The sequence below is a fragment of the Coregonus lavaretus genome, assembly GCF_964263955.1.
Source record: "Coregonus lavaretus genome assembly, chromosome: 37".
Classification (NCBI taxonomy): domain Eukaryota; kingdom Metazoa; phylum Chordata; class Actinopteri; order Salmoniformes; family Salmonidae; genus Coregonus; species Coregonus lavaretus.
The window spans coordinates 21,572,400-21,598,943 of NC_140024.1; the positions used below are offsets into that span (position 1 = coordinate 21,572,400).

The 26,544-nt window shown below is 44.7% G+C and overlaps 1 long non-coding RNA gene across 2 annotated transcripts in view; it reads right to left on the minus strand.

Moving 5' to 3' along the window:
• Positions 1 to 16,755, minus strand: part of LOC311111849 — a 42,103-nt gene extending 25,348 nt beyond the window's left edge. For both annotated transcript variants that reach the window (XR_014610798.1, XR_014610799.1), the window contains exons 1-2: positions 16,603 to 16,755; positions 9,512 to 9,689 (exon numbers count right to left, since the gene is read on the minus strand). This is a non-coding gene — a long non-coding RNA (uncharacterized lncRNA). The remainder of the gene's footprint in view (positions 1 to 9,511; positions 9,690 to 16,602) is intronic.
• Positions 16,756 to 26,544: the final 9,789 nt, after the last annotated feature.

A 26,544-nucleotide genomic window follows, 5' to 3' on the forward strand; every position in this document is an offset into this window, starting at 1 on the left:
TACTGATTACTGTACAATGAAGAATTATTAGGGAATTTTATTACAACAGCCACCTTGAAACTGAACATACCTGAACATACTCAGTCCTAATTTGCTTCACTCTGTCTGCATTTCTTTCAAAAGGCACACGGTATAGTTGTTTTAAAGACACCTGGTGCCTTTTCAGCATGCGTGCAATAGTCGGCAAACTTATGGATTTGTCACGGATTCTGCAGAGGCTGCCCCTCCTCCTTGCTCGGGCAGGTTTCGGCGTTCGTCGTCACCGGAGTACTAGCTGCTGCCGATCTATGTTCTATGTTTCTATGTTCTACCTGTTGTGTCAGATTGTTTCACACCTGTTGCCCATCTTGTGATTACTCCGCCCCTATTTAACCCTGTGGCTCCCATTGTGTTCTGTGCGTGTTTGTTGCTTGTACTCGTATGTCATTGGTGAGCGGATTTATTCCTCCTTGCGTGGAGGCTTCATGTTTCTTTACGAGCTTTAGTAAAGTTACGTTTTTCCCTTGAGTTCTGTGTCCTGCGCCTGACTTCAGTCTACCGCATACAGCGTCATCGTGACAGGATTACACATTGTTAAACATGTCTTCATTGTCCAAGATATGCTGGCGAATTTCTGTAAGGCGAATATCATTTTTGGCCCGAACCAAATCATCCACAGCCTGCTCTTGTTTTCACTCCCTCCTCTCTACATTTTCTTCATCTGTTTCTGCTGCTAAGGCCACTTTCTACAACTCTAAATTCCAAGCATCTGCCTCTAACCCTAGGAAGCTCTTTGCCACATTCTCCTCCCTGCTGAATCCCCCCCACCCCCCCCCCCACCCCCCACCCCCCTCCTCCCTCTCTGTGGATGACTTCGTCAACCATTTTGAAAAGAAGGTTGACGACATCCGATCCTCGTTTGTTAAGTCAAATGACACTGCTGGTCCTGCTCACACTGCCCTACGCTATGCTTTGACTTCTTTCTCCCCTCTCTCTCCAGATAAAATCTTGCGACTTGTGACGGCAGGCCGCCCAACAACCTGCCCGCTTGACCCTATCCCCTCCTCTCTTCTCCAGACCATCTCCGGTGACCTTCTCCCTTACCTCACTTCGCTGATCAACTCATCCTTGACCGCTGGCTATGTCCATTCCGTCTTCAAGAGAGCGAGAGTTGCACCCCTTCTCAAAAAACCAACACTCGATCCCTCTGATGTCAACAACTACAGACCAGTATCCCTTCTTTCTTTTCTCTCCAAAACTATTGAGCGTGCCGTCTTTAGCCAACTCTCTTGCTATCTCTCTCAGAATGACCTTCTTGATCCAAACCAGTCAGGTTTCAAGACTGGTCATTCAACTGAGACTGCTCTTCTCTGTGTCACAGAGGCTCTCCGCACTGCTAAAGCTAACTCTCTCTCCTCTGCTCTTGTCCTTCTAGACCTGTCTGCTGCCTTTGATACTGTGAACCATCAGATCCTCCTCTCCACCCTCTCCGAGCTGGGCATCTCCGGCGCGGCTCACTCTTGGATTGCGTCCTACCTGACCGGTCGCTCCTACCAAGTGGCGTGGCGAGAAGCTGTCTCCGCACCACGTGCTCTCACCACTGGTGTCCCCCAGGGCTCAGTTCTAGGCCCTCTCCTATTCTCGCTATACACCAAGTCACTTGGCTCTGTCATATCCTCACATGGCCTCTCCTATCATTGCTACGCTGACGACACACAACTAATCTTCTCCTTTCCCCCTTTTCTGATAACCAGGTGGTGAATCGCATCTCTGCATGTCTGGCAGACATATCAGTGTGGATGACAGATCACCACCTCAAGCTGAACCTTGGCAAGACGGAGCTGCTCTTCCTCCCGGGGAAGGACTGCCTGTTCCATGATCTCGCCATCACGGTTGACAACTCCGTTGTGTCCTCCTCCCAGAGTGCGAAGAGCCTTGGCGTGACCCTGGACAACACCCTGTCATTCTCCGCTAACATCAAGTCGGTGACCCGATCCTGTAGGTTCATGCTCTACAACATTCGGAGAGTACGACCCTGCCTTACACAGGAAGCGGCACAGGTCCTAATCCAGGCACTTGTCATCTCCCGTCTGGATTACTGCAACTCGCTGTTGGCTGGGCTCCCTGCCTGTGCCATTAAACCCCTACAACTCATCCAGAATGCCGCAGCCCGTCTGGTGTTCAACCTTCCCAAGTTCTCTCACGTCACCCCGCTCCTCCGCACACTCCACTAGCTTCCAGTTGAAGCTCGCATCTGCTACAAGACCATGGTGCTTGCCTATGGAGCTGTGAGGGGAACGGCACCTCCGTACCTTCAGGCTCTGATCAGTCCCTACACCCAAACGAGGGCACTGCGTTCATCCACCTCTGGCCTGCTGGCTCCCCTACCTCTGCGGAAGCATAGTTCCCGCTCAGCCCAGTCCAAACTGTTCGCTGCCCTGGCACCCCAATGGTGGAACAAGCTCCCTCACGACGCCAGGACAGCGGAGTCACTCACCACCTTCCGGAGACATTTGAAACCCCACCTCTTTAAGGAATACCCCCCCCCCCCCCCCCCCCCAAAATAAAAAATTAAAATAAAATAAAATAATACATTGTAAAGTGGTTATCCCACTGGCTATAAGGTGAATGCACCTATTTGTAAGTCGCTCTGGATGATGTAAATGTAAATGTAAATGTTGGTCAGTCAGAATTTTGCCTCTGCCTCCCCTATTTGGCCTAGTCTCAATTCTACAGGGAACATTACAGTAAGAAGACACTTGGTCACATCACCTACTCTGTGATACACATTGGTATGCAGTCATTTGACAATTGAGAGTAGCATAATGTTTAGTGCATGCTGACGACTTACCGGTTCTCATTGCGGAATGTTCTGATTATTGAGGCCACGGTTGACCTTCTGAGGTTTGGTTGTATCATTGTAGCCGCCTCAGTCATTGTCATGCCATGATTTATGACATGGTCTACAACTATTGCTCAGATTTCATTGGACACTCTTTGCTGTTGCTGCCGCTGTCTTGGTCCGTGGCCTTGTTCTCTACCACGTTCCCCCACATCTCTCAAACGAGGCCCACGACCACCTCTCAGAAGGGGTGCTTGTCCCCTGCCATTCCTTTGACCAACACGTCTTCCTCGTCTTCCTCCCATCACTGCTTGACCTCTATTGTGACCTGGATCACCTGCCAGCTCCATGTTACAGTACGTGTCGCTATGTTGTTGCAAGTGGATCCCAATCAATTCTTTATATACTCTTTCCACAATGTGAACACAATCATCAGTAACAAGTTGGCAGAATTGGACAAGCAATTACAAGGGTCTGCATCCATACAGTGCAGTACTGTCAATACTGTAAATAGTCTGAAAAGGTGGTACATGGGACCATAGAAACGGTGTCTGATAAAGAATGATGATGAAATATTACATCCATAGATAATGTAGTCTAATTGGTTCATGCTCCACGCTAATTGGTGACAATGAATGTCGTTATCTTAAAACTTTCATGATCTAAACATGGAATATTGTTTGTCTGTTTCCATACAACTATGCATTAAGAGTAATGCAACAGTTACTTATCATTTTGAGCAGTTGTATCAATTGATAGTTGGATAATTGTAATGAAATGAATAGACACTCATCTGAAATGTAATGTGTGAATTGCCTTTTGAAATAGTAGTACTTTGATGTTAAGTTGTGTCATATTGAACAGTTGATTTTTGTTAAATGAACAAATGATCTTAGTTTTATGTGTATTGTATCCAAGCAATTGACAAAAGTGTTTTTTGATCATTGGTTGTGAGTTTTGTGTCTAGAGTTTTGAAAAATGACGTCAAGGTTCTGAAATTAGTGCCAAAGTGATTGTAAAAAACTGTAACCACTACCACCACCAGCGCAGCGTTTCACCACCCTCCCCTCCGACCCACACCTCCACTCCACACAAAAGACCCTAACTTAATGAAGCCTGGAGGAGTGCACGGCACGGCGATGACATCAGAGTTAGAGGGAAAACGCACACGCAGCAGGAACAATGGGCAGCTCCAGAGGAGAGGATCAAAGTGGGCTGTTGAGGACTCTGAGCTACTATAGTGTCCAGACAGGAACATAGGACTTAGCCTGGACAAAGATCTGTTAAATAGCCAACCAGGCTATACGGCACAAACAGACCTGGGACCAGGTTACACAGGACCCATACCTTCTGTCAACGTCTGGGAAAAAAGAGGAAGAGATGAAGGAGGTAGTGGTTAAAGAGGGTGAGTGAGAGGGAGGTAGAGAGAATGAGATAAAGAGAGAATGACAGAAAAAGAGACAGAGAAAAAGAGAGAAGGTGAGAATTGGGTGTGTTGGTCAGTTGCCGTCACTCACCTATGTCCTCACCAGAGAGTTTCTCTGTCACCCCATGCCACCACCTTGTCACCCTGGATCTCCGCCACCCTGTCACTCTGTCCCCCTAGCCTGTGTCTTTGTCACCTCGTTGTCATGCTATCAGGCTCACCGCTGACCTTGTGTGTCCCAGGTATAGAAAAATAAAGAAGGTAGAGAAAGAGAGAGAAGGAGGGGGTTGTGCCTGGACATGTCTGTCTCCTTATATCACAGGCCCCGGACATAAAGTGCTAATGCTATGTGTCCATAGATTTATGAGGGTGTGTTAGGGGTTAAGGTGTGTGTGCCGGTGTGTTTGTATGTCTGTGTGAGGTTGTGTGTGTATGTGTGTGTTGGGGGGGGGGGGGGGGGGTATGGCCAGAGGAGCACACACTGGGGCTACCACTGAGTCACGCACACACACACACTACCCTGGGGGTAGCGCCTCTGTTCTGGTCACACACACATTATGATCTCACTATCATAGACTGTATGGATGACGAAAACTACAATTATGATTACATACATTTATCCTAAATTAGTCCGGCTACATCTATCCTTAACCTGGGTGTTCATCAGCATCTGTATCTGTATGCTCATCACAAAAGCAAAGAGAGTCAAACTAATTCTGAATGTGCTATTGAGCTACGGGAACAAGCTTCAAGGCATTTCACACTCTCTGGGAGTGAATCATAAAAGATGTGATTCTAAAGTTCAGCTTTTTGAGAAAGGAGCCGGGCTGTTGGCGTCACATAGCACATTATTATGCTGTGAGGGCCAGGAGCCAAGGAATACGTCCCGAAAAACACACATGTCGACCAATCAGACGCCTGGGATTCCACGGAACACTACCCATAATCCTCTGAACAAATACATGTATCTAAAACCATAACAACCCTCCACCAACACGCCAGAGACGCCAGAGTCAGGCCAAGAGGAGTGTGACGCATCCGTAGCAACACACCATAATTAACAGAAGTGCCAGGATAGACTCTAAGTTTAGAAGACCCAGCAAGCTACCCCCCATCCTCCCCTCCCCTTCAACCCTCCTCCTCTCCTTCTTCACATGCCCCCACACTGATATTTAACAAAACATTAATCTTCTTGCCAGCTCTTCTAAAGAATCCTGTGATGTAGCTGTGAGCTCCAGAGGAGACTGGGTAATAGTAATTCCATTGTTCTGGTCATTATTTATGCCTTGGCTGTACCAGGCATGATGAGGTAAGTTTTCTTTATGTTATTATTCACAACTGGTGATACATAAAGCCAGATTACACAAATGTCTCTCTGTTTCATAGCGCCACTACCTCACACCCTCCTCCTCCTCCTCCTCCTCCCTCCATCCCTCCACTGCCTTTCAATAGCACATTTCCCCTTTCTCCCCTCTTTCTAAATCACCCACAGCATTTGCATGTGAATCGCTTGTATATCTTCTTTTATATGATGCTCCCCCCCCCCCCAACTCAACCCCCATCACCAAAAATGTTTATGTTACTCTCCCATTCCCAGCCTGGCATGGCAGACGTTTTAATAAAAGAAGACAGGGTTTATGAAATCAAGATGATACATTTTTTTTTCTGCCCTGAAAGATAAGCCATCGTCTGCTGATGTTACTGGGGTGATAATCCACGTGGAATTTCTCCAGAGCACTTTTATTGGCATTTTCAATTATCACTCTGCCAGGTCTTAGTGAGCAACAGTGGAGCGGCAGTTGGGAGGCATATAATTACAATAGAGAACCATACTTGTGAATCAGACACAGGGGCCTGTTGGACTCTGCTTTGTTTGCCTGTGGCTGTGGCTCAGAGAGAGGAGGACCGTGTGGGGTCAGAGACACACTGCTGTGCAGTTAGTCTGGGGTGAGATGAACCCAGCATGTGTGTGTGTTTGTGTGTGTGTGTGGGTGTGTGTGTGTGTGTGTGTGTGTGTGTGTGTGTGTGTGTGTGTGTGTGTGTGTGTGTGTGTGTGAGCCGGGTTCACAAGGAGACCAGTATGCCCCCGTAACACACAAATAGACACAGACACACACACACAGCTCTCTCCTCTCTTGGCCAGGGTTATTTACAACATCAGTGTAGTCCAGCCCCTTTTCAGAGAAAGCACATGGTACGGACCCAGAAAGCCAAACAGACAGGATGACCTCTTACATGCACAGTGCACAGGGTCATACTTGTTTTCCCTGCACTCTGACTAGATCCATTTACACAGACTCAAAAGCACTCCAGACCTCTACCCCCTGGCTAAGGTTACATACTTACATCCCTGTAATAATTCAGACATATATTGCAAAGGGGCTTTTTTTCTCTCGCTCGTTCTTTCTCTTTCAGTGAGTTCTGCTTTGTTTCAAAAGCAGATCAACTTCAAAGCATTGAAACGGACAGATTAATAGTTGAACAGAAATGCTATTTCATAAGCTATTGAGTTTCGGTGCTATCACTCAAGGGTCTTTGTCTGACTGTGTGAGAGAGTGCAAGCCTGTGTGTACTTGTGCATGTGTATGCATGTGTGTGTGTGCTTGTGTGTGTGTGTGTGTGTGTGTGTGTGTGTGTGTGTGTGTGTGTGTGTGTGTGTGTGTGTGTGTGTGTGTGTGTGTGTGTGTGTGTGTGTGTGTGAGGAGGTGTAGTCAGGGCACAAAGGAAACCAGTCCAACCATAACAGCTGTTTACCCATGGCATGTATGACTGCCCTCTTCCTCCCTCGCTCACCCTGTTGACATCATCCACTGCATCTCTCCTTCCTGTCTCTCTACCTCTCTTTTCTTTTGGATGGATTCTGTTATGACAAGTTTAATTGAGGGTTGTCAACCTATAGCATTTTTGTAAATATTAGACTTGCCAAGAGCGTCGATTAGAGGAAATGGCCATACAGTATGCTGTTATTCAATGAAGCACAATGTCTGTCTTTGTGAAGTGGATCGCTAGGAGTCATTTTGATACTTTTGTCTCAATGACCCTTCATGCACTATAGATTCTATCTCGTCCTGGCCTAGGAGCTGTATATATATGTAATATACATCTTTAAATAGGCAACAATCTCATCCAACTACAGTGGGGAGAACAAGTATTTGATACACTGCCGATTTTGCAGGTTTTCCTACTTACAAAGCATGTAGAGGTCTGTAATTTTTATCATAGGTACACTTCAACTGTGAGAGACGGAATCTAAAACAAAAATCCAGAAAATCACATTGTATGATTTTTAAGTAATTAATTTGCATTTTATTGCATGACATAAGTATTTGATACATCAGAAAAGCAGAACTTAATATTTGGTACAGAAACCTTTGTTTGCAATTACAGAGATCATACGTTTCCTGTAGGTCTTGACCAGGTTTGCACACACTGCAGCAGGGATTTTGGCCCACTCCTCCATACAGACCTTCTCCAGATCCTTCAGGTTTCGGGGCTGTCGCTGGGCAATACGGACTTTCAGCTCCCTCCAAAGATTTTCTATTGGGTTCAGGTCTGGAGACTGGCTAGGCCACTCCAGGACCTTGAGATGCTTCTTACGGAGCCACTCCTTAGTTGCCCTGGCTGTGTGTTTCGGGTCGTTGTCATGCTGGAAGACCCAGCCAGGACCCATCTTCAATGCTCTCACTGAGGGAAGGAGGTTGTTGGCCAAGATCTCGCGATACATGGCCCCATCCATCCTCCCCTCAATACGGTGCAGTCGTCCTGTCCCCTTTGCAGAAAAGCATCCCCAAAGAATGATGTTTCCACCTCCATGCTTCACGGTTGGGATGGTGTTCTTGGGGTTGTACTCATCCTTCTTCTTCCTCCAAACACGGCGAGTGGAGTTTAGACCAAAAAGCTCTATTTTTGTCTCATCAGACCACATGACCTTCTCCCATTCCTCCTCTGGATCATCCAGATGGTCATTGGCAAACTTCAGACGGGCCTGGACATGCGCTGGCTTGAGCAGGAGGACCTTGCATGCGCTGCAGGATTTTAATCCATGACTGTTACTAATGGTTTTCTTTGAGACTGTGGTCCCAGCTCTCTTCAGGTCATTGACCAGGTCCTGCCGTGTAGTTCTGGGCTGATCCCTCACCTTCCTCATGATCATTGATGCCCCACGAGGAGAGATCTTGCATGGAGCCCCAGACCGAGGGTGATTGACCGTCATCTTGAACTTCTTCCATTTTCTAATAATTGCGCCAACAGTTGTTGCCTTCTCACCAAGCTGCTTGCCTATTGTCCTGTAGCCCATCCCAGCCTTGTGCAGGTCTACAATTTTATCCCTGATGTCCTTACACAGCTCTCTGGTCTTGGCCATTGTGGAGAGGTTGGAGTCTGTTTGATTGAGTGTGTGGACAGGTGTCTTTTATACAGGTAACGAGTTCAAACAGGTGCAGTTAATACAGGTATTGAGTGGAGAACAGGAGGGCTTCTTAAAGAAAAACTAACAGGTCTGTGAGAGCCGGAAATCTTACTGGTTGGTAGGTGATCAAATACTTATGTCATGCAATAAAATGCAAATTAATTACTTAAAAATCATACAATGTGATTTTCTGGATTTTTGTTTTAGATTCCGTCTCTCACAGTTGAAGTGTACCTATGATAAAAATTACAGACCTCTACATGCTTTGTAAGTAGGAAAACCTGCAAAATCGGCAGTGTATCAAATACTTGTTCTCCCCACTGTATATGGAGAGCTTTTCTTGGCTCTGTTTATTAATCATTGACCTGAGAGAACATTGAGTAACCATGGACATCAAGCCTACTATTTTGAATATGAGCTGCTTATTATAGCCACCATTTTCTACCTTTTAATAAATGACTCACAGCTTTATAATGTCTATGGAAGTACCCTTCTCATTAGTGTGGGTATTGAGGGGGAGAGAGCTGATCCAGGGCTGACACATCTCCTATGATCTCTGATCTGTCCATGCAGCAGCTTCCTCATTGATCAGTCTCAAAACAAGCCTTTAGTTCTCCTGATGACTTTTAATGTGTGAGTTTAACTGTCTCTTTCACACTGTGCCAAACAGGACAGGTCTTGCGTTGTCCATTGGATGTTATTTTTAGCTAAAGGTGGAGGAGTGGGCGGTGTTTCGATTTTAGTCCCCTGTTTGATTCATTAGTCGGAGCGCTGTGTGTGTATTCGTGTGTGTGTAGTCTCCATTGTGTCGTGGTGGTGTGTGTTCCAGTAAGTGACACTGCTGTGCGTTACTCACCTGGGGGCGGGGCTGAGGCCAGTGAGTCAGTGCCGTGTCATCAGCCATCGCCAGGCAGCCTGATCCAGAGCTCTCTCTTAGTAGCACCCTGGGCCCTCCTCTCCTCCTCCTGAAAACAAGCAGCAGTAATGTGCCCATATCACCTCCATAATTACGCCTCATCTCCCACCATGTCGCCCTGAGAGACAGAGAGAGAGAGAGAGAGAAGAGAGAGAGAGAGTGAGAGAAAGAGAGACCAACAGACAGACAGAGGGAGTGGGAGGGAGGGGTAAGGGGAAACAAGAGACAAGGTAAAAAAAAAAAAGATAATAATTATTAAACCCTAAAACTCTACTATTACACTATTACAAATCTAAAGAGAGCCTTACATCTAGGCTTGTCATAGAACAACTAAATAAACAGATGATAGATCTTGAGTGATGACATGAACTGAATTTCTGGTCTCTCTCTCTTTCTCTCTTCCTCTCCCTCTATCTCTTAACGAGAGTCTTCCAGAGACATAACTCAGCACTCTCCACTCCAATAACTGTTGAAAAATGAAAATTGACAGCGGTGTCACGGCGACTATGCCACATGTTTACGAGAAGCTGTCTTTACTGGCCTCAGCCTCAGTGATATAAGTCATACACAGTAACAGTCTGCTCATCATAGAGCTGGATTTATAGGCCCAGCGTATAGCCACATGACCTGCATTCCGCCAGCCCAGCCCATAGACCAGGAATCATTATCTAGAGCCACTAACTATAACCTTCATAGACTGTTTCTCTATTCAAATAGGCTCAGTCTGGATCAGCCTGTAAACTCAACATATGCTGACAGACACAGGTCTAGTCTAGGAAGGTGAAGAAGAGGAAGAGTTTGCATCACAGTATATTGTGGTGAAAGTATGTTTTCCCCTCTATTTCAGTGATGTTTTTTTTTCTTCAGGTAAGTTGACTTAGAACACATTCTCAGCAACAACCTGGGGAATAGTTACAGGGGAGAGGAAGGGGAATGAATGAGCCAATTGGAAGCTGGGGATGATTAGATGGCCATGATGGTATGAGGGCCAGATTGGGAATTTAGCCAGGACACCAGGGTTAACACCCCCACTCTTACCATAAGTGCCATGGGGTCTTTAGTGACCACAGAGAGTCAGGACACCCGTTTAACGACCCATCCGAAAGTCGGCACCCTACACAGGGCAATGTCACCAATCACTGCCCTGGGGCATTGGGATATTTCTTTAGATTAGAGGAAAGAGTGCCTCCTACTAGCCCTCCAACACCACTTCCAGCAGCATCTGGTCTCCCATTCAGGGACTGACCAGGATCAACCCTGCTTATCTTCTGAGGCAAGCCAGCAGTGGGACGCACGGTGCTATGCTGCTGGTTGTTGTTGTTGTTGTTCTACAGAGGTCATGATGTGAGTTACTTTATTGATTTGTATCCGTGTGGATGGTTATGGTTAGGTAAACAACGCTGGTACACAGTTTTCTCTCTCTCTACATCTCCAGGCAGAGAGGCCTAGGTCTGAGTTTCTCACTGGAGCACACAAAGTTCTGTTCTCTGGATGTTTGCATACTTGCTCTGGTAATGTGGCATCAGAGAAGCTGGGCATGCGAAGCGCTTAAGGCACACTGCCAGGGAGACAAGGGCTATTTTCACAGGGAGTTACAGTGTTTTCTACTGGTCGCCCTGGCCTGCCTTGAGCCTGGCTGGTAGGGCACCGTAACCTGGGGGAGAGATTGTTACAGCCTGGCTGGTTCATTCAACTGCTGCTTAGAAAGAGAGAGAGAGAGAGAGAGAGAGAGAGAGAGAGAGAGAGAGAGAGAGAGAGAGAGAGAGAGAGAGAGAGAGAGAGCGAGAGACAGAGAGAGAGAGAGAGAGAGAGAGCGAGAGACAGAGAGAGAGCGAGAGGGGGGGGACCTTGGTGAATCTAGAGGGGCAGGATAGAACGTTTTTAATTGAGGCTTACACAAGGAGACATCAATATGTGATTAAATAATAGTTGCTCAAGGTCTAAAGAAGGTAGACCGACTTGTCCTGAGAAGTATGTTAAAGGTCTGGTTTTGCAACAGCCTTCTAAACAAGCAGAGCCTGGTGCTGGGTCTGGGACATAGGCAGGATGCTGGTAATGAATGGTGCTTTGAACACCAGCACAGTTAGAGCCTGTACTGCTGTCGGTCACTGAGATTGACACCCATGCAAATCATAGCAGAGATGACAGGCTGTGCGACACCAGCCCCCCACCACCCAGCTACCCAGCCACCCCGCCCTTCCTGCCAACCCCATGCCTATGCACACAGAGCGGAGAGACAAATTGACGGGTCTCCCCCCTCTTTCCTCCGCAGCTCTGCACTCCAACGGCTTCTGCTCAGGGGGCTAATTCTAAGTTCAGATCACCATTTGTAGTTATTATGCTGACATAATTAATCCCCTGTTGTGATCAGCGGGGGTGGGAGGGCCTCAACGCTCCACTGCCCTGCCTGGCTGGACCTGTCACTCTGCTATGAACCGCTCCTCTCCTCTCTTCTCCTCTCCTCTTCTCTCCTCTCTGCTCCTCTTACTTCCACTCCTCTACTCTTCCCTGCCCGCCTCTCCTCCCCCCCTGCACACAGCCCTGTCTGTCTGTCTGTCTGTCTGCTGGTCAGTCATTCTGTCTGTCGTAGCATATATCTCATGAGACTGTCTTGGTCGGTCCCGTCCTTCTCTTCTCCAACCCAGCAGTGGATACACACTCTGACAAGACTGACAAACACAGTCACACTAGTTCATGTTTGTAGTCTACCACCAAAGTGGGGCAAAAGGCTGCATAAGGAACACAATGTAAAGCAGTGAGTTTAGAGAGTTGCCAATGCCATCCCCTGCATTACAGAGAGGCCTGTACACATCCCAGCCTATGGAACACAGCATATCTGCTGCCTCCCACAGCTCTCAGGTCAGCTGAGAGTCATGAATGATAAATCCCTCTGCTTATTGCAATCATGGACAAAGAGACTAGCTTTGGGGACAGAGGCGGAGGGGGAGGAGTAGGAGGAGGAGGAGGGAGGACTAGGAGGAGGAGGGGGAGGAGGAGGAGGAGGAGGGAGGACTAGGAGGAGGAGGAGGAGGAGGAGGAGGAGGAGGAGGAGGAGGAGGAGGAGGAGGACTATGAGGAGGGAGGCCTAGTAGGAGAGGGGAACGACATCTCATCTCATCAGAAACACCGGCTGGATTAATAAAGCTGAATGGTGACTGTGTCCACATTTTAAACAGTTCAAGAGATTAAAATAGAAACTACGTCTCAAGTCCTGAAACATATGTCAGCAAGGCCAGAATAATGACAGTCAGAGATAAACACCGCTGGCACCAAACACACTGACTCTATACCCTGTGAATAGGGATAGTCAGAATCAATCGTTCCCAGAAATAAAACATCCCAAATTGGACCTTGATTCTTCTGAGCATAGCGTGGGCGTACTGTAATTGTATAAGCATGTGCAAAGTTCCCAAAACATAACTTTTTGGAATTGGAACTTTGATTGGAATATCTGTGTCTGAGAGTTTATTTGGGTCAATTGGGTGCATTTTCTGACATCAAAGTAGGATGATTCAATATTTGCCATTCACTGAGGTTGTAAATAATTCAATGTCCCCATTACCTAAACTATAACTGTCTAGCGTGATGTGAAATCTGGAGGACTATAATGACCTGTGTCATTGGTTACAGCAGAAGTCAATGTAGGACAAGGGATATTTATCCATACTCAGGCATAATACATGGAGTCTTCCTATACAAGGGTATGTTTAGTCTCAATTTATTGCAAGGACACAATCTTCTTCAGATCTATGGAAAATCCCATAGGCTCCACATACTGTAAACACGCCATAGATGGAGACTTAGGAATCGTTCATGCAGCAGACGTCAACTGTCAAAGCCAATCAGTGATCAACAAGCTAATCACTTAATATCATTATTGTGATTGCTTTACTCCAGATTTAAACCTGATTAAAACTGGGGACAAACCTTCAGCTCAGACATGCTCTCAAATCTCCTTTGAACATAACATGTGATGAAATAAGACACCAGAAATACTTCAATTCAAACTCCATTGTTTAGAAGCATAGAGCCAACCGACACCTCCAGATGTATCTGCAACACTGGAACACCTGTGATCTGAGAACCCTGCCTTCTGTTCTGTTATCCTGCACAGAGAAGACAATGTACAGTAAACAGTTTAGTTCTGCATGCAATAAGTGATTATGCGGCAGAAGAATTCATCACAAATAACAAAAATGTTCCTCTCATGAAAGTGAAACATGAGAACAGATTAGCTGGCCTCTGTGAGAAAGTATTAATCTGTACAGCATTGGTAGGAATGTGGCTGCTGAGGACTCTAAACACACCTAAACCACTTGTTATATAATGAGTATGGCAATGCACTTTTGCAAAGATCATACTTAGAAGTCTATGCTTGGTGATTTATTAAACGTTATTATTCAAGTCCAATCAGTAGTAAAGACAAAATTAACTCGGTTCTGTCTGTCTCTCATCTTTACATAAAAGTTCAGACATGCTGCATATTAAAAGGAGCTCAAATATTCCCACTGTGTGTCAAAGGTGGTCAAAGGCTTCTGCGTTCACACAGGACCTGACAAAGAGGAGGCGGCCAGCGCTTGTAAATAAATCACATACAGAGACAGAGACTGGGAGATAATAGGGCAGCTAGGAGCTGGGTGAGCTCCAGAAACACACACATAACAGCACCACCACACCATGTTAGTAGCTCCACCCGTCCTGCATACCTGGGTTCAAATAGTATTTTAAATCTTTCAAATACTGTTAGCATTTGCTTTAGCTTGCCTGGAGTGCCAGATGAGTGGGGTTTGCCATTTCACCACTATCCTATTGGTCCATTAAGCTAGGCAAGCTCAATCAAGCACAGACAAATATTTAAAAATGATTTCAAATAGTATCTGAACCCAGGTCTGAGCTCCACCCGTCCCGTCCCACTCCTCCCTCTCCTCTTCACTGCTGCTGGCTGCCGCTGGGAACAAAGTCTGCACATAGTTTCATATTTATTTTGCAGCACACATAGTTCAGGACATATTATCGGGAAAAACACCATAGCTTCAGTTCACGTCGCCCCCGTTGACATACAGTATATCCCACTTGTTCTGAATCAGACAAATAAAGAAGTGGAATGTCCACAAATGGGTCCATATGGTTCACAGGAGAGATGTGATCACAGGAGAGGCTGGCTGGGACAGTGCATCTCAGAAACATCCGCCATTACCAGGCAGAGGGCTGAAGGACCATAGAAGAGGGTGCTTTGGGTGTTTACAATAAAAATGACTACCGGTGGCTGACACTCACACAGCATATAAAACCACGATATTATAATGACAATAATAAAGAAAACTAACACCTGACCTAGAAGATTACATTTTGGGGCTTTTTTAATTGTACCTTTTTTTGCAAAAATGTGAGTTTCTTGCATTAAAAAAACCTTGGCCTGAATGCCTCACTTTCCGAGAGAGTGGACTGACTCCCAATACTAAATGGCCTAAACGGTGGCATCAGGAAAGAGCAGTCACTGAGTAGCTCCTTCCACTTTATATGATGTGGATTTGTGTCAAAATTGCTTTTACTGGTCATAATTGAACCTGTTGGCCATGTTATAGGGCAGAAGTACAGCGGCCTGGCTAGGCTAACGAATCCCATGAACAGTCAAGCGCTTGTTGCATGCCATACGATAGGGCACACAGTTCCCAACGCTGGGATTAAGAACCAATATTTGTAAACCACAGGTGGCTTGCAGGCATGGCGCAAAAATGGAGCAGAGAAAGATTGGAATCCTTGGCAAAGCCTAAGTGTTAAAAACAATCAAATTGTTGGCCATGACAGAAACAGTTACACACACTGGCTTCTAGCTGACAGTAACAATAAGCTATTAAACTATGAAACACTGGCCTTGTTTCCATTAACATTGTGTGTGGGAGGATCTGCATTTTACAATATAAAACATTAGATGGGGAATCATTTTTTAACTCCACACCACCACCACCACCCTATATACTCCTTTTCGCCCCCCTTATTTCCTACAGCCTATTGCCTGATGAACAACTACAGAAAACAAGTAGAGAAGACATGATAGCACTTCTATATAACTGAAATTAGTTAACAGTTTTGGACAAGAGGACCTAGCCCTTTAACTTTACCCAAAGTAGGATAAGGATATACTCCCAAAATTCACATGATCAACCCCACACCAAGTCCATAAAGAAACTAAAAGATCCCAGTGTCTGATTTCCAGCTTTGACACACAACCAGGACCCACTTAAGTCCTTTACTTTAACCTTTGTTTGAAAAGGTTCCTTTAGCCTCAGGTCTCGGCAGTAAATTCATACAGCTATGAAATTAATGTGCCAGAGTCCACATCCCCATCCACTCTCTCATTAATCATACTGGGAGAGGGAAGAGATGGGGTAGGAAGTCAGGGTTTTTCTTTTTTTATAATAGGCCAGATTGTGTAATTATTGTTGCACTCAATATTAACTGTGTTCCGGCTATCAACATCCGCTCTGTTGTGAAATGTAGAGGTGGGGAGGAGGGGGAGGGAGGGGAGAAGAGGGGGAGAGAGGGGAAAGGAGAGGGAGAGAGGGGAGAGGAGGGGGAGAGAGGGGAGAGGAGTGGTTAACACACATCTGTGCTCACCATGATCCACACGGCCTAAAAGTTTTAACCTTCACCACCTATAAACATACACATACAGGCTTAAACACACACACACACACACACACACACACACACACACACACACACACACACACACACACACACACACACACACACACACACACACACACACACACACACACACACACAAATACACACGTACACACACGTACACGTACAGAAATACTGGCTCAAACACACCCACCCACACACAGGCAAGGCACATACACACACATTTTCAAAAAGCTGCTGAAACTTAGCGAGCTCTTTCAGTTTGACATTGAAGACTTCCAGATCAGAAGGGAACCCCTCTTACCCTTTGTGGTCAAATTGTCCTCAGCAGCTTTGATAGCTAAACTGAAACAAACAAAGTGTTCAAATGCACTTTCTACCTGTGAAGGTGATGTGATGTGAATATCCTGTGATGTGAATATCCTGTTCGGTAGGGTAATTGTAATGGCAATGAGGTGTTTGGTTTAAACACCTCCACCACGGCCGCTCTGTTCTATGGGACAGTTCAACCTCTATCTTAATTACACACGTCGTGAGCGGCAAGCAGGCGGGCAGAGCAGGAAATGACAGCCGCGGCGCTAGCTAGCTCACTTCAAACACAGCAGCATGGTAAAAGTCAATAAAAGCTGGCCTAAACTAGCAGCTACAGATGTAGGATCTTAATTTGATCACACTTTGTTGCTGAGAATTTTCCTGCACCGCAAGAAATGCAGATGAGCTTCATGATTTACATAAATTCACTGAAAACCCGCACTAACACATGGTTATATTAACAGTATTACATTTTTCATGTAGCCTAATGTTCGCCAGCTAATAGCCTAACCACCAATCAAGCAACATTATGGACTAAACGTTCAAATCCTGTTGCTGCAGAATTATTATGCTGCGACAACAGTGGTCAAATTAAGTTCCTATATCTGTAGGTCCTAATGCCCCGAAGGTAGTGGATCAGAGGCACAGTGAGACGGTCGTCACTAGTTACCATAGCCACCAAGTCATAAACCTGTCTATTTCTACAATTTATCTTCTTTAAATAGGATTTTAAAGCTAACTTTAACCCTAACCGCAACCACACAGTCAACCTTATTCCTAACCCTGACCTTAAATTACAACCAAAAAGCTAATTTTTGTTTTCATGAACTTTTACAATAATATTTGTGGCTGTGGTAACTAGTGACAACTCAGAGAGACCTGCAGCTGCTGCATGGGGAAACTTCAGGAGAAACGAGGGGGAGGAGAAGAGGAGGAGGTTAAATAAACACACAAAGAAATACCAAATACACACCCCAAAAAGTATTTGGTTGAAACACTCTACATTTATATGAGATCCTGATCCATAGTGTAAAAGGAGTATCACTATTGGGCATTCTACAGAAAAGAAAAGGGATCAAAGCAGTACAAGACCAACCACTAGGAAATTCAGGGACTACAGAGGACAGAGTTAGTCTTGCTCTGCTCTGGTGTTGTTGAGATCAGTGGTGCGGTGAGTGTGCATCCCCTTCCCCAGCCCACCCTGCATGGTCTTCCCTTCCGACGCTCCACACACACTTCCCAGCAACACAGCGGTATGGGGGACATTGTCCACCCTGGGCCCCAGTGTAGTCCTTTCTCCTCCAGCTCAACATAAAGGTTCTGTCCCAATGATGTGGTCTGAAGGTCTGGGAGGAGGGGCTAGCATCCAGACATGTTGCAGAAGGTTGGAGGGAGGGAGACAATGGGTTGCAGTTTTATAAAGGATGGTTATTTTAGTGTTGACTGGAGGCTAGACAGCTTTAGTGTCAAACAGCAGAGTCAGGGACTTTTATTCAATGTGTTCAGTGTGACACCCAGTATAAAGTAAAATATGGGTGTTTTTTAGTAGTTGTTTACATGAGTTTTGGTCAGTGTATTTGCATCATCTGTCTTCTTTATTTAGTCTACATTTTTACATTTACATTTTAGTCATTTAGCAGACGCTCTTATCCAGAGCGACTTACACAAGCAAGTGCCTTGCTTAAGGGCACATCGACAGATTTTTCACCTAGTCGGCTCGGGGATTAGAACCAGCGACCTTTCGGTTACTGGCACAACGCTCTTACCCACTAAGCTATGTTTTTGACAATGTCTATATGTTTATGAAAATGTTTATATGTTTATGACAATGTTTATATGTTTATGACAATGTTTATATGTTTATGAAAATGTCTATATGTTTATGACAATGTCTACATGTTTATGAAAATGTTTTTTATGACAATGCTTTTCATGACAATGTCTATATGTTTATGTATTTACATTTTAGTCATTTAGCAGATACTCTTATCCAGAGCGACTTACAGGAGCAATTAGGGTTAAGTGCCTTGCTCAAGGGCACATTGACAGATTTTTCACTTAGTCAGCTCGGGGATTCGAATAAGCAACCTTTCGGTTACTGGCCCAATGCTCTTAACCGCTAGGCTACCTGCCGCCCATATGTTTATGACAATGTTTATATGTTTATTACAATGTTTATATGTTTATTACAATGTTTCTATATGTTTATGACAATGTTTATATGTTTATGACAATGTTTGTGGGTGTTTCTATTTAGTTTTCATGTAACTTTTATTTACCTTTAGTACATAAACTTGGTTTATCAAGAGGCAACCCTGTCAACAGTTTGTTTGTTTGTGTTTTTGTTCTGGCAGAAAAAGTGTATGCAATTGAGAATGCGTGTGCACATGTGAGCAGGAGTGTGGTTGCAATGCATGTGTGTGTGTGTGAATGTGTGTGTGTGTGTGTGTGTGTGTGTGTGTGTGTGTGTGTGTGTGTGTGTGTGTAGGAGTGTGCGTGCTCTACAGGCTAGGCAGGGGGTGAGATCACTGTGTTTAGTGTTGTGGGGGAGATCTGAGGAACACTTGACCGGGTGGACTGGCACATTTAGCCTGTGTCCCCCCTCCCACCACACACATGCACGTGCACACGCACACACACACACACACTCTGTCCCTGCTCCATCTCTGACTGCCTCCGCAGACACAAAGGGCCTGCTGTGCAGACAACTCAACTGGATGAGAGCTTAACCCTTCACCCCCAGGGTCAAACTATTAACACAAAACTGCTCCCTAGTATGCAAATGAACCATCTTATGACTGATATGAAACATACACTTACGGATGACAGATATAATAACAGGCACTTAAAGTTTTACTTAGTTTCAAATGCATTTAACATATAATCTGAGGTAAAATATGAAATTAAGAGCAGAAAATGATCTACCGAGTCACGTTATAAATGTTTTTAAAAACCTATCAGGTAACTTTATTGTAAAAGCCTCAGATCAGCTAGATGTAATTGTCCATGCCCTCTGTGTGTGTGCGTATTCCCTGCCATATTGTACTGCATTTGTCTCTGTGTAAAAGATGAACGCAATCATGTCCTGAGTTTTAACACCTCTATCTCTCTCTCCTCATTAAGAGAGAGAAAAGCTATAGAACCTTGTAATTCTCAGTCATCTGAACTTTTGTGCTCCGACCGTAAATGCAGAAAGGAAAGGAGAGAGAGATTCGTCAGACGGCATGTTTAGCTGTGCGTAATTGGGACAGAGGTGTGGTGTAGGAGGCAGGTGTGGAGGTATTGTTCTCTTTGATGGGATTATTTGCACTTCTCAATGCTGGAAAACCAGGTATCATCATAGGGAGTAGAGGGGAGGCAGCCATCTAAATTTACAATGGCTGGATTTGGTTTTTCCTCAAGGTTGTGTAATTATACCTGCTCTCTGTGTAATTAGGAGCAGAAGGCTTCACGACCTGGATGACTACTGTCTTGTCTACTTTGAAAGTAGAATCACTTCAAACTCCTCAGGAGGAGAAAGTACAATGTTCTGTTTTGCTCTTCTTCTTTCCCTTTTCATCTTTCTTTCTCATCCCTTTTTTTCTTGTTCTAAGGGCTTAGTGATCTTGGGTGATTAGGTTATTTTTTTACAACTGAATAAATGTGAATAGATCATACTGTATCAAGCCAGGTGATAAAAAGAGTTGAAGAAGAGAGCAGTCTGAGGTAAAGTTCAGAACAGAACACCTTATATATAGGAGATTAGTGAACAGTGATGTCCATTGGGAAAGGTCCCACACTCTTAGAAAAAAAGGTCCTACACTCTTAGAAACCCAAAAGGGTTCTTCAGCTGTTCCCTTAGGATAACCCTTTTTGGTTCCAGGTCGAACCCTTTCCACAGAGGGTTCTCCTCTGGGGACAGTGGAATAACCTTTTTTTCTAAGAGTGTAGGGCACTCATAATGCTTCCCCTTGGCATGTACTGCACTCACTTGTACCCTGATCTGACATTGACCAGTCTAGAGACTACGAGATGGCATTGTCATTAAGACTGCACACCGGGGGGTAATTTGCCGTACATGGACGTAGTCACACTGAGTACAGGATTAAGGACAAATCACTTTGTGGTATCTGGGTGAACATAGAGCACGGAGCCCTGGCGTGCGTGTGTACGCGTCTGTGTAACAAAAGGGACTAATAGTAGTTAGTGCATGTACTGTATGCAAAGGAATTGCTGTAGAAACTGATTTAACAGAAAATGCATTCTCTTGCATCTGTATCTTTGTGAGTGGTGACATGAGGCCAGATCTGACAGGCTACAGTGGAGGTGTGAGGGAGTGCAGTGTGCACGATGTAGGTTTTAGGGTGTAGGGAGCAGTGTGCACCTGTACAGTATACTATCCATGTCATACCTCTCAGCTGCTGTCTGTCACAACAACCAGTCAGTAACAACAGGAGAGAGAAAAAGAAACACATGCTTAAGTCAGCCGCATTTACTCCTGACCTTCCTTACCAGGGTACGCTGCAGTTAAGCTGAGGGGATTTACACCAGCTCAACATTTACACCATATGGATGCTTTATTACAGAGTAATGATGTCTCTCTCTCTCTCTCTCTCTCTCTCTCTCTCTCTCTCTCTCTCTCTCTCTCTCTCTCTCTCTCTCTCTCTCTCTCTCTCTCTCTCCCCCTTCCTCTTTCTCCCCTTCTCTCACAATTGTTCGCTCTATCTCCCTCCCTCTCATGCTCGCACTTCTTTCTCCCAATCTCTCTCTCTCCCTCCGTCTCTCTCTCATTCTCTGTGTACTCTCTCTCTCTCTCTCTCTCTCTCTCTCTCTCTCTCTCTCTCTCTCTCTCTCTCTCTCTCTCTCTCTCTCTCTCTCTCTCTCTCTCTCTCTCTCTCTCTCTCTCTCTCTCTCTCCCTGGAGATGATTTGAAAAACCAAATAGCCTTATGTGTAACCAGGTGATTAGAAGGACTTAGAGGATCTTATGAAACTCAAGGGGAATGCAATGCAGGGATATTTTAAAACTCAATGCTTTATGTGGGTCACACTTAGACCATATGGATATTGATATAAGTTAGTAGGCTATATATATTTACATATTACATTGAGGCAAACTAATATTATTGAATTTATACCAATGATTATCCTGTGCAGATTTTTTAAAAATTGTTTTTCTTTTACATTTTTGGGTGTGAGAATAATTGGATTTGTGCTGAAATGAGAAAAGAGCTCAGTATTGATTTGGTTTATTGCATATTAGCAGGGAATAATCAATATGGAGATGGTGCTTATTAAAGAGTAAAGAGCAGGGATGGGCCTCTGTCATTCATCAACCAATAGCTGCTCATCTCATAACTGACCATGCTGAGGTAATGCACTTAATGCATCACATATTGCTTTTGATTGGTCCACAGTAGCGGATGTGTGCACAGGGGCCAAAGAAATCCAAACTAAAACGGCAGAAAGTTGAATTTGGGGCAACTCTTAGGACTGAAGCCAAATGCTTGTTTCTCTGCTTTCTGTATTAGTCCTAGAATGTATTTCAGAGTCTGGGAATTAAAAGCGAGGGGGTGATTTGCAAATGAATGCAGTTGCAGTTGTGAAAATATAACTGTGGGCTTAGTTTGGGACACTGGGACAAACGACAGCTTCGTCGGGAGAGGGAGGAAAAAAAGTGGGCCAGCCCCATGTTAATTTATTACAGATCTGCAGCATTTATCACATAGACGCCAAGGCAACTACTCCGTTGTGGCTTGAAATGAAATGAGTGGTCTTCTTCAGTAACAGAAACAATGGTCCCAGCCAGTTACAGGTCAGCAGACAGAGGCCTATAGCCCAGACAGAGCCCAGAGTCTGAGAGTCTCAGCCCAACTGCAGCGTTGTGCTGTGTGCAAATGAACCGCTCTCCCTTTCTCGCAATTCATTTCTCATGCCACAGTATTTGTATTCCCCTTTTCATGAATGTTAGCCCCTATCTTGTGGCCCTCCCTCTCAAAAGCCTGCCCAGTGACAGAGGAGACCTGCCATGCAGAAAAAGGAGAACCTGCCATGAACTGAGTGTCAGCCATTAAATATGATTTCGCTCCTGAATGGCGATGCAAACACATTCAACTCAGTGAAACTCATTAAGACCCGCATAATCTCTCTTTTCTTAAGCATAACAATGATTTCAGCTGGGAAATGCAATGGTTTTGGTGGGACTGAACCATTGATTCAAGTTGCATTCAAAGTAATAAATCAAGTCCAGCTTCACATCCTGTGCCCATTTGCCTAATTCAGTGGCGCTCACCATACTAGTCAATTAGTTTAAAGAATATATTCAATACACTGAGAAATTCACTGACAACACTGTATAATAAATCCCCCCTGCTTTAAACCCAGAACATATGGCCAATATCCACAAAAAAATAGTTATAGTACCCTACTCTAACGGCAAAGTACTTATTCTTGTGCAATTTAAATTGTGTTACTGTAATGTTATATGATTTTTTTGTTGTATTATTTCTTAAACATTTAATATCAGCAATAAATCATTGACTAAGCCCATGCAGGCTGTCCTGGGACGGGACAGACAGACACAGACAGACAGACAGACAGACAGGATGTATAGAGGTGTTAAGCCTGATGAAATAAGTAAGTGAACTGTCTGTTTGATTCTTCTCAGCGGCCGTCCTCCTAACCTCGCCTCCACCTCCACCTCCACCACCACAACCACCTCCACCTCCCCAATGTCCCTCAGAGGACAACTCCCAGGTCCAGGAGGATATGTCTTTCTGAACTATTATTTAGATTTTTTAACAAAGTTTCCTTCCGATTTCTATTGACTTTGCTTAAAAGCTTCTAGGGGAAGAAGCCAGGCCGCCCTCTCTGTTAAATTACAGCCCCACACACGCACGCACACACACACACACACACACACACACACACACACACACACACACACACACACACACACACACACAGATGAACAGAGCAAAGGAACAGCTGTGTCAGAGCTCTCAGTAGTCAGACCATTGTAATCTGCATTAACCACATTGCAGGGGAGTGCAAAGGGTCAAAGTCTTTAAGTGCCTGTAGGGATCTGTGCTGCTTGTGGATTACAAGCTATCACTCTGGGTACATTGGGGTAATTGTACAGTGCCAGCAGCACTGCCTCTCTCTTGTTCACATGAAATGATTTACTATACGTTGTGTTCATGTTTTGATTTCAAGGCTGAGAGAGTATTCATTGTCAGAAGGGTTTCAAGTGGAAGATTATGTGATGGGGCTAATGCAATGGCTTTAACAATGAACAATTCATTAACCTAAAGACATGGTTGTAGTTAGAGGTATAATTTAATTAATACATATCCCATATCAAGTGGCCTGTCTATGCATTCCATTCAAAATATTATAAACTAATTTAAAAGTTTCAATCATTTTATATTTTCAATTTATTCCTATATATAAAGCGTGGAAAGTGTGTCAACTCAAAACTAAAAGCATATTGTGCCAGCCAACAGGCCTCCAGTATGATCTGTACAGGTATTTTTCTGGAAGGTAATTCAGGATGGTCAGTAGCAGCAGACAGTGAAGCCCTGAGCCCTGGAGACCTGATCAGCCCTGGAGACCTGATCAGCCCTGGAGACCTGATCAGCACTGGAGACCTGATCAGCCCTGAAGACCTGATCAGCCCTGGAGACCTGATCAGCCCTGGAGACCTGATCAGCACTGGAGCCCTGATCAGCCCTGGAGACCTGATCAGCCCTGGAGACCTGATCAGCACTGGAGACCTGATCAGCCCTGGAGACCTGATCAGACCTGGAGACCTGATCAGCCCTGGAGACCTGATCAGCACTGGAGACCTGATCAGCCCTGGAGACCTGATCAGCCCTGGAGACCTGATCAGCCCTGGAGACCTGATCAGCCCTGGAGACCTGATCAGCCCTGGAGACCTGAGGAGCTGAGCCTCATTGTTTGTCTGATTCCTTGAGAGAGGGTTAGACAGTGAGAGGGAAGGACCTTTAAAGCTCTTTCACAGGACTGGTGATGACTGCACATAGAAGAACCTGGTCTCAGAGCATTTCATAGTATTCTGTATGTAAAGTCGAGACACTCCATTCAGTATGATATGTTACGTTTGGTATGGGTACATAAGACAGATGGTTACTTAAGGCAAAAACGAAAGGAGGGTGGTTGGTGGGGGTGGATATAGCATTTAGGCTAATTAGCAACTTTTCAACTACTTACTACTTTTGAGTTACTTTGCAACTACTTAGCATGTAAGCTAACCCTTCCCCTAACTATAACCTTAACCTTAACCCTTTTAGCTAACCCTTAACCTAACCCTAACCTTAAATATTTTTAGCTAACCATTCCCCTTCCCCTAAACTTAACCCTTTAACCGAACTCCTCAACTTAACCCCAACCTTAATCCTAACCCCTAACGCCTAGCCTAGCTAACGTTAGCGAGCTAGCTTACATTAGCCACCTAGCTAGAATTCGTAACATATTTTACGTTTAGCAAATTCGTAACATATAATACGAATTGTAATTCCACAAATTAATACATACCATATGAAAGGTAACATATCATACTAAATGGAGTGTCTATGATTTACTTTCAGAATAATATGAAATGCCCTGAGACCAGGTTGCTTAGAGGGACATCGTATAATGATCTGAAGAGTTAGAATGTATCAACCAAAAAAATGGTAATTGACTTGTGCATCTTGCAGTCATTAGATACAAGTATTCCAAAAATGTATTTACAAAAATGATGAAATCGAAACCATCCATCAAATACCATAAAATCTATTATTTGTTCCTTTTCTATGCATGTTTTACGCTAATAGAAATGTCTCATTAATCCCATTAACTTCTCAGAGCCTTTAAAAAAAGGGGAAACACATATGTCTTGATTAATATTTGTCAGGGCCTAAATTTAGTGTCACTGAGAACAGCTTTCCCAGAGCCAGGCTGCAGACAGCTTGTGTGATGCCTGGCCTGCCTGCGCTGCGTCACACGGAGCTTATATATATCCCAGCCGTCTGTGTCTGTGTCTGTCTGTGGAGGAATGACAGAGAGCTCAATGAAGGAGTCCGTCTCCCCGTCTCCCCTCCCGCCGCCCCGACACTCCCTTCCCCCATCCCATCCCGTCCCCTGTACCTCCAGACACTGGTGATGAATGCAGGCAGGGTGTGTGTGTATGTGTGTCTTCCCACACACAGATTACATTATTAACACAGTATAAAATGTGATGGAATGTCTCTGCCACACCGGCGGGTCCCAGGTACAGCACAGAGGCACCCCAGCTGTGATTTATTTCTCTACCCATGAAAAGGTAAGCGTGCCATTAAAAACACAGGTGTTTGGAGGCTGCCCCGCTCGCAGGGTGTGTGATCGATAATGTCACTCTTTCAATGCTCATTTTGAGGCAGCCACACCATCATACACCATTAAAGAACACCCTGATACAGGGAGCCGGCCACACACACACACACCACTGTATTTACAGTGCAGTTATCTGCACTCACACATAAATCAGCAGAGCTAATGTGGGAGATAATGCACTGTAAATGGCAAAGTCCCTGATTGATATCTCCACTTAGAGCAATTATTGGTTTTTAAAAAACTTGAGAAAAGACAAAAGTTTGTCCAACTTACCTTTAGGCCTGGCTGCTGTGTCTCAGTATCTCATTTGTTAGTGTTTGTTGAGTGGGTTCCCAAGGCAGTAAAACAGGACACCTCAGACAAATAACAACTAATGTTGTGGCTCGGAATGAATACTTACTTGTACTGGGCTTTGTCCTACCGAAACAGAATAGGTTAAGAGATATTCACATTCATATTGTTTATTGCTTATCAAATTATGATTGATTAGTATGATTTCAAATTCATGTACCTACTTTACCTATTTATTTTACTTGTATTTATTTAATATTATTTTATGTAAAAATATAGGCCAACCAGAGTGGTTAATTCTGAAATTCAAATTCCATGCTAATTCCAACATATTCAAGTGAGTTCTGCAAGAAAAGATTATAACAA